At 49.7% G+C, this 9,441-nt stretch overlaps 1 protein-coding gene across 2 annotated transcripts in view; it reads right to left on the reverse strand.

Moving 5' to 3' along the window:
* The window catches only part of LOC146019871 (E3 ubiquitin/ISG15 ligase TRIM25-like), a 46,212-nt gene that overhangs the window by 20,248 nt on the left and 16,523 nt on the right, over positions 1 to 9,441 (reverse strand). For both annotated transcript variants that reach the window (XM_083152494.1, XM_083152495.1), the window contains exon 2: positions 204 to 308. The gene's annotated coding sequence lies outside the window, so the exon portion shown is untranslated. The remainder of the gene's footprint in view (positions 1 to 203; positions 309 to 9,441) is intronic.

Raw genomic sequence — 9,441 nt, forward strand, 5'->3', positions numbered from 1 at the left:
CATGCAAACACAGCATACTGTACACACACACACTTACACTGCATGCAAACAGCATACTGTACACACACACACACACACACACAACAGACCCACTAAATATACACAAACAATATAATACACACACACAACATACACACACAAAACAGACCCACTGCATGCATACAAACAATATAGCATACATACAATATACACACAGCACTAACCAAGAGATGAGGAAAACAGTCAATGCTAGTGGTGTCACTGTCCCATGTGAGCTGTTGCTGCTGCTGCTGGTGATTCGGGTACTCAGTAGCTCCCTCTGCTGGTGCCTGCAAAATGCACTAAAAGTTTCATTAATGCTTCGGTACTTGTGTATTTTGGCGGCGCCCATCGCATCACATACCATAACACATACGATGGTATGCGATGCGACGCGATATCGTACGATAGTGCACGATGGCATACAATTTTGAAATTGTATGCCATTGTACATGGCATACGATGCCATAGGATGCGATGCGATTAAACATTGTATAAGCACCCTAATGGGTGCTTATACTATGTTAAGCACCCAAATGGGTGCTTACAATGTTAAATGCACCCCCACGCCACCCCCCACTATAAACGTGAACCCGAAGCGTGGCGAGCGCAGCGAGCCCGCGAGGGGCGGCGGTACGCGTCCTACGACCTTTTCATACCCCCACTATCCAAGTCGGCGTGGAGTTGAGAATAGAATAGTGTGGCGAGCGCGGCGAGCCACCGAGCCCGAAGCGTGGCGAGCCCCGCGAGGGGACGCGGATACCTTCATAGGTAAACGCGTCCCCTCGCGGGCTTCACAGGTGTCCGCGTCGCCACGGACACCTGTGAAGCCCGCGAGGGGACGCGTATAACTGTGAAGGTATCCGCGTCCCCTCGCGGGGCTCGCCACACTATTCTATTCTCAACTCCACGCCGACGTGGATAGTGGGGGTATTAAAAGGTCGTAGGACGCGTACCGTCGCCCCTCGCGGGCTCGCCACGCTTCGGGTTCACGTTTATAGTGGGGGGTGGCGTGGGGGTGCATTTAACATTGTTAGCACCCATTTGGGTGCTCAAAAACACCCTTTAGGGTGCTTATACGATTTTTGGTCGTATAGGGGGTCAAAATCGCGTCGCATCGCATCGCATGCCATCGGGTGCATGGCATGCGATGCGATCTGTTCGTCGTACGACGGACATCGGGGGCGCCGCCAAAATACACAAGTACCAATGCTTCTAATCTTATTAAATATACTGTACTTTTGTGGGCAGTCAGAAATAAGCTTACTCCTTGGATGTTGCTGTTAGGATCAGGGATGGTAATCTCCCTTGGTGTATTTACTAAAACATGGATAGGAACACCCAACTCAGAGCTTCAAATCATCCCCCGCCCCCAATAAAGATGGGCCTTAATTATTTCATCACCCACACTGAGAAATCCTGTGGTATTTGATGTCTCCTGACGTGCCCAATCAGCATTAGTGGTGTATGTAAGAGTAGGTCCTTGTGCACTTTATTATGTTGGGTAGACCAGTCAAAAATGTAAAGAGAGAGAATGGCTGCACACAGAACTACTATTAATCGGACAATGAAAGGGAGGGAAAATCGAGCGACCGGTTTTTAGCAGGACATTCTTTATGATCAATACACACTGGGCGATTTTCCCCCTGGCCAGCAGTTTTCCCCGGATGGACGACTTCCATAGCAGGACATAATACCAGCAGATGAGCGGCAGGGCCAGCGATGATACGTGAGCGTGCATCACCGCCGGGCCATACACACCATAAGCCGTGCTCCGGGGCCAGAGCACCCACGGAAGGTGAGGAGGACCCCAGGGCCATGGCCGGAGCTCACAGTCGGGGATCCTGGCAGCGCCGCAGCGGGGTCCCAGCAGGGATATGCCGTCAGCAGCGGGGGTATTAATACCGCTGCTAGTTCCCATCTTCCGCAGGGACCCTGCTGCTGATGGCATATCCGCTGCCAGGAGCCCCTGATTACCTCCATCCAGGACTGGGGGGGGGCAACCTTGAGCATCCACGCAAAACGTAAGCCGGCGCCCCTGGTACACACTGGGCTCCTTTTAAAGCTGAAAGCAGCAAAACTGAGCGGCTTTCAGCCAAAAGTCGCCCAGTGTGTATGGCCAGTTATGTTCTCGGAGATATCTGATCATTGACCCCATCCTGGAATCACCATAAGGGGTGATAGAGCCAAAAAAATTTGCTAATTAAACTGGTAATGAACCAAATTCATATGCTCATTAGGCCTCGTTTCCAGCATACTGTACATCTCATCCAATTGTTATAGGACCAGAATACATCTTCTTACGTGGGTCCCTTTTTTCTAGCAGACAATACCTTTTTATCATAGCTTGTGAGAGCTAGACAGTGACTAATGCTACCCATCCATATGTGAGATATTGCATGCAATCATTCGATTTCGGCCACGTCTGGCCAATAAATCGAATGAATGCATGCATTTTTAAGCTGCCATTTGGCGCGATGCGCAGGCACGCCGTCGAAACGATAGATATTATGAGCGGCACATAATATTTATCGAATTGCATGAGCAATCGTATGTGGTTTTTAACCACATGCGATTGCTCGAATGCAATCAGTGGCGGGTTCGGGGAGCGGGCCCGAGATGGGGACCGGAGCGCTGGCGGGGAGCCTTAATGCTGGAGACTGGAGCGCTGGGATCTGGAGGTACTCAGCAGCAGCAGGGGAGGCATGGCGGCTGTGTAGCGGGGACCGGAGTGGTGGAGCTTTGAGCTTTCAGGCAACGGGACTCGGCAGCAGATGACTTTGAAACTGGATGGCCCTCTGATTGGCTGAGACTGCTGAGAGACAGCTCTCTCAGCCAATCAGAGGGCCATCCAGTGTTTCAAAGTGCTGCTGACAAGTCCCGCCACCTGAAAGCTCCACCGCTATGGTCCCCAGCTCCGGTCACGCCTGCACAGCCCCACACCACCCCTCTTCCAGCACCCGATGTCCATCACAGGATGGCATGCGACATCGGGTGCTGCACTGGGCACCACTTTATGCGATCAGATGCGGTGGGACATCGCATTGCAATGTCGCATCACATCTGATCACAAAATCGTATGGGCAGCATTACTTGCACTGGAGCTAGTCTCCAATTCAAGGAGATCTGAAGAAGACTCACCAGAACCACGACGCCCAGCACTTGGCTCAGCTCTAGGGAGTGATGAATCCCTGGATGACCTGCCACTGTCACGCAGAGAAACTCCATCTCTCGCCGAAGGTGGAGCGGTGGACCCCACTGCCTCCCCGACTGTAACTTGAACCTCCTTCCATTTCATCGACTACTGAGCCTTCTGTGGACACAGAATCGATAGCATCTACAGACAACACATTAGCCCTAGCCAAGCTGCCTGAAGACCCTGCAGATAAAAAGCAGATAAAACTGCTCCAGCTAAATGTTCTGAACCCCGCTCCACCTGGGCCGGTGGTCAGCAGAGGAACTACAGCTGCGCTAATCATTGAAATGGCAGACGCATTCAGACCACTATTTTCAGCCATATGTGCATTACCTCTAACCACGTCTGCGTAGGATACTTCCTGCACAAACCCATACTACCACCTGTGGGAACCAGTGGATCCAAGCTTGTACCCTGATCCCTCAAATAGCCGCCGTGCCGGATGACGGCGTATATACCTTCTCGATCTAGCATTGGAGGGTGCAGGGTTTAGCTGACCAGGATCATTGCTCATGTGGACATCACCAGCAGCCGCATCCATAAGCCTAAAGCGCTGCACGTTGGCGCCTATTACTTGTAGCTACTCCAGGAACACTGTCAGCATCCTCTGGCATAATACCAGGGAATACTCTGCTTTCAAAATGGCGGGCATGCACCACTACACTAGCGCACCTCCGATTAAGGCTGACAGAAGCCAACCTGTGTGACGTAGCAACCTGACCCATAGCTGCTGATGCCTCACTTCCCACCTCAGCGCCTCTTCTACCCCAGCGCGAGCGCACAGCCCTTGGACTGTTCCCCGCATTCGCTTGCACCATTACAGGTCCATGTCCATGACTGGCGGAGGATAGTGAGAAGGCAGCCCACCAGGGGGAGGATTCCCGCTCCCCCTGGTGCCCCATAGACCCTGCTCTTATGGCACGCCTAGCAGAGGAGGGAGAAGTCACCCTCACCGAACACCGACTCGGAGGTCATGCGCGGCCTCCAGCTCCCGCTACCCCCGCTATGTCCACAGACCCCTTTACGCCAGATGTCCCCTAGCTAAATCTAGCAGGGACCCAGCAGCGCGATGACAAATTTTACCCCAGAAAAAGATAGAAAAATAAAATCTGAATAAAAAGGAAAGCGATAAGAAAGCCAGAGAAGAGAGTAAAAAGAGAAATTTAAATTTAGCGAATATAGAAATCAAACCAGACCGATATATAAAGAGTATTCAACAATTCTTACTTAACCCTCCAATGATCAAACTGGAAAGAGGCAGAAGCTTCTAGAAACCAACACTAAGAGACTAACCTATAGCTCCGCCCCTGAACAATAACCAATACAGAACCCCTCCTCTCCAAAGCTCAGCCCCCATCACCACATCAGCTGTCAGCAGGCCCTGATGGAGTGCACAGTATCCAGACCTTTGAGTTTGCACTGCTCAGACATACCATGCCCTACACAGTCTTTCTAGTTCCTGCCTTAAGTCATGCTTTTTAGCTACTGTCAGGGGTGTAATTAGAACTTCTTGGGCCCCATAGCAAAATCTTTAAAGGGAACCCTCCAGCATTGTCGCTACAATGTCCCTTAGGAAGGCAGAGGAAAATCGTAGGGGAAGCAAGAGACGAAGAGGGCGTCAGGGAAAGAGATAAAAAAAGAGAGGAGTGAGATGATGGGTCAGGGAGAGAGGGCTTCATGGAAAGAGGAAGAGAGTGGAGCAAGACAGACAGATTGTCAGCAAGGAAGAGAGTGGTGCAAGAAAGTGAGTGTCAGGGAGAGAAAGGAGAGAGTACAAAAGTGGATATCAGGTAGAGAAAGGGGGTGAGCGGGAGCGAAAGGGTCTTTCAGGGAGAAACACTTAACTAGGTAACTAGGGGCAGATTTATTAAGCTTGGAGAAGAGATAAACTGGAGATAAAGCAGAGAAAAGGTAAAAGGAGATAAAGCACCAGCCAATCAGCTGTGTTTGAAAAAGACAGTTGGGAGTTGATTGGCTGGTGCTTTATCTCTTTTTACCCTTTCTCCGCTTTATCTCCAGTTTATCTCTTCTCCAAGCTTAATAACTCTGCCCCTATGAGAGAGTGGGTGTAAAGGTGCCCACACACTAGAAAGATCTGCGATCGTAAGATGTGCACATAAATCAATTGGATGTAGATTGTGTGGCAATTTGGCCCTTTTCTGTCCTGGTGTGGACCGATACCAATCCGATGTGCGGTCCCGCGGGTGGGTCGGTCGGTCATTATTCAGATCCTGAATAACGACCATACTGCCGGGTGCGGGTTGCCATTGGATCGGACGTGCACATCGTGAGCGGGTCGTGCCCCCCCGCATCATCGTGAGCGGGTCTGAAGAAACACTGACGACCCGCTCACAATGTGCATCGTGAGCGGGTCGTCGTGATGTGTATCCTACATTTAGCCTTGAAATCTTTTTTTCTGTTCTGGAAAAAAAAGATTTCAGGCAAGCGCACATCTTTACCAAAGATTTTTCTTAAGATCCCGTGTTCGTTCCTATGGATCTTTTGTTAAATCTTCTGATCTTTTGTGCAGCACGTAAGATCAGAAGATTCAGCTAAAGATCCACGGGAGCGCGCATCAGACAAAAATCGGCCAATTTTCGACCGATTATCGGTAAACATCTGACGATATATCGGCCGATTTATCGGAAATCTGCCCAAAAATCGTTCTAGTGTGTGGGCACCTTTAGGAAAAAAAAAAAAAGAGAAGGGGGAGAGATGGAGTAAAGAGTTACGGAATTAAATACATATGTAACCCAATAAGAAGGGTATCAGTCTGGAGACCTATCACTGGCACCAGCTGCGGTCACAGGTAAGGTGGTTACTACAGTTCTAAGGATGGTTCTGTTTAAGTCAATTGTAAGCCTACAGTATGCATTGTACATTTATAAGTGAATCATTGATGATATATTGCCCAGTGTGTACCCTGCTTTAAGCGGAATACACACCAAAATATCTACCTGTCCAATATGTCTGGTGGAAACAAAAATCTGGTAATATATAGACAATCAACCATTTGCGTCCAAACGCTGTAAAACTGATAAAAAATCAGTTTAATCAAAATGGCTTGTCTGGAGAACTTTTTCTGGTACTTATGTAGTATCTGGACGCCCGATTAAAAAAAAAAAAAAAAATCAGGTCCATCGCATCACATCGCATGCGACCAAAACGCATGCGATGCGATGGACCCGATTTTTCCATAGGATTCAATGTTAAAATGGACCGAGTGCATTTTAACATAGGATTCTATGGGAAAAAGGGGGTCCTTTTCATTTCCCCACTATCCAACTACGCATGGAGTTGAATATAAACCTGTGGCGAGCGTAGCGAGCCACCGAGCCCCGCGAGGGGATGCGGAATACTTTAACGAATCTGCGTCTGCTCGCCACGCTTCGGGCTCGGTGGCTCGCTACAGGTTTATATCCAACTCCATGCGTAGTTGGATAGTGGGGAAATGAAAAGGACCCTTTTTCCCTATAGAATCCTATGGAAAATCGGGTCCATCGCATGCGATTTGGTCGGATGCGATGCGATTATCGGGCGTCCAGATACTACATAAGTACCCTTTTTCTATATGTGTAACCCTCATTGGTAATGAATACACCTGTACACTTACCGGCTACAGTGACATAACTATAAAATTTGCTCCCCCAAGCCAAAAAAAGTTTAGAGCGCCCCCCCCCCTCATAATACCCCTTACACATTATGCCACCCAATGCAATGCCCATTACACCACACACCAAGAAATTTAAACATCAAGCTATTAGAGGTCTCCTTCAATACTGCCACTACTAACTGTGTGTGTGATACATACACACACACACACACACACACACACACACACACACACACATACACACACACACACAGCTAGTAGACGCTTTTGGATATTACTTCACACTGGGGTTAATTCCCAGCCTATATCGCCTTTTGCCAGCAGAAGTTTTAGGATATTAAATCATACTGTGGTATATCATTTATTGGGGTGAAGGTGCATATGGGGATTAGAACTACTGTACCCCATAAAAATTGTTAAAGTTCAATACTAGGATTACGGCCACTTAAACACCTCAAGTCCATGAAGATTTATCTCAGCTAAGTTTTAACAGGATATGCCAAATAAAGTCTTACTCCCTTGAAAAAGATCAGTGATTGATAGATTTTATATAATTTAAGTGTCTGAAGAACTTCTTTTCCTACATAGACCTTGTTGGGAGGTCTAAATTTTGCAATGCCCCTGATGAAGTCCTTTGTAACTAAACGCGTTGGGTTGGTTTTCTGAATAAAGAATCACTTGTTTGACTGGAATCTACAAAAAAAAAAAAAAAAGCATTCTTGTGAAAATCTGATAGCTGTATCAGTTTAATGGATTATTTATGTTATTTGGCTAGGTGGTACTGGGCATAGCGCACTCAGATAACCCCCATTTGCTTTTGTGTATACCTTAGGCTCTCACTAACAGGAGAACCTTATCGGAGGGGCAGCCGTCTTTAGGATTAGCACACTACGGAGGTTATCCCATTGGCTGGCATACATACAGAATCTGCCTAAAATCATAATACATTGAAGATGGCTGCCTTACTTGTTCTTGCAGCCAGCAGTAGCACTGGAGAGGAGGAGTGCCAGTCACTTTGTTGCTCCACAGTCCGACTCCACACACGCGCTACAGTCAGTGCTGCCAGGGTGTCCCTCCTTCTGAATCTACACACTCAGGCTGCACGCCCAGCCAGTGTCACTGAGCCGCAGGCTGCCTTATTGGACAGCTGAGCCATCACTTGGATGCCCTGTACTGCTATAGGCCACCGGCAGCGGCTCAGCTGTCTATCAGCCCTGTGGTGATGGGGAGGGTTGGAGGAATCAGAGAGCCGGACGCAGCATATAGGCACCAGCACCGCTAGCCCAAGTGATGTCTGCTGCTAGGCAGATAGCACCTGGGATCAGCAGCATCATAGCAGCGGAGCCCCCCGCAGCCCCGCCAGCATTGGCTTCTCCAAGCAGTGGCGGGGTCTGCGGGACCATAGTTACGCCACTGACCGACTACTTTAGAAAATGTGAACTGTTGGGGGGTATTGAGAAAAGAGTTTGGGAACTATTGGTCTATACCAGCGGTTCTCAAACTGTGGGTCCTGACCCCAAAGTGGGTCCCGACCTTCTCAGCATGGGGTCGCGACTCCATGTTGCTGACCATCAAGCTGATGACTTTTCTAATCTCAGTCAATGATACAAGGAGTCTGATAGATCTGTTGCATGGTCTGTAAAGGCCCCCATACATTAGGCCGACTTGTCCGAAGGACAAGTCGGACCTAATCTACTGACAACTCCCCTGGGGGGGTCACATACGATTTGGCACTTGATGTGCCAGGTTTTGCATGTGATAAATCGCATGCGATTTATCCCATGCAGTCCCCCCGGGGAGCTGCTGTCAGCTGGTGCCGGGAGCTGAGCAGGGCATGGGGGCTGCAAGCATGCAGCGGACGCAGCCTGTAGTACCTGTGGTGGAGGGAGCCAGATGCCGAGCGGGGGACTGCAAGCAGGGAGCCAGGCAGGGGAGGCAGTGGGCGCACTGGTCCAGGCGGTGAACTCCGCGAGGGGACCAGAGAGCAGAGACCGGGTAGCGTAGGGGAAGCCGGGCAGTAGCGGGCGGACATAGAAATGAATTAACAGTCAGTGATTGGCTGAGAGCTCTCTCAGTCAGAGAGCTCTCAGCCAATTACTGGCTGTCCATTAATTTCTATGTGCCCGGCTTCCACTATGCTACCCGGTCTCTGATCCCCTTGCGGCGTTCACCGCCTGGAAGTATCTATTTGCGGCATTCCCCCCCCGCCCAGGATAGTGCGCCCACTGCCTCTCTAGCCCGGCTCCCTGCTTACAGTCCCCCGCTCGGCTCCCTCCACCGCACATACTATACGCTGCGTCCCCTTGGGCTGCACATAAGATTTAACAAATCTTATGTGCAGCCCGTCCGACCTCCCGAATCCGACGGGATGTCTGCACATGCGATTTGGCCCAATTTCACGTCCCGATTCCGCCGAATCGGGTCAAATCGGGCCCAAATCGCATAGTGTATGGCGGCCTTTAGTTTAGACTCCTCCCATTTTGTGCCTCAACAATGCTGCCATGTATGTGCTGTCTGCTGACTACACGTGTGATGCGATGGGTTATGGTATATTAGACTCCTCCCATCATGTTGTGCCTCCACAATGCTGCCATGTATGTGCTGTCTGCTGACT

This window comes from Crinia signifera, chromosome 7 (genome assembly GCF_055691185.1).
Source record: "Crinia signifera chromosome 7, ASM5569118v1, whole genome shotgun sequence".
In the NCBI taxonomy this organism is placed as follows: domain Eukaryota; kingdom Metazoa; phylum Chordata; class Amphibia; order Anura; family Myobatrachidae; genus Crinia; species Crinia signifera.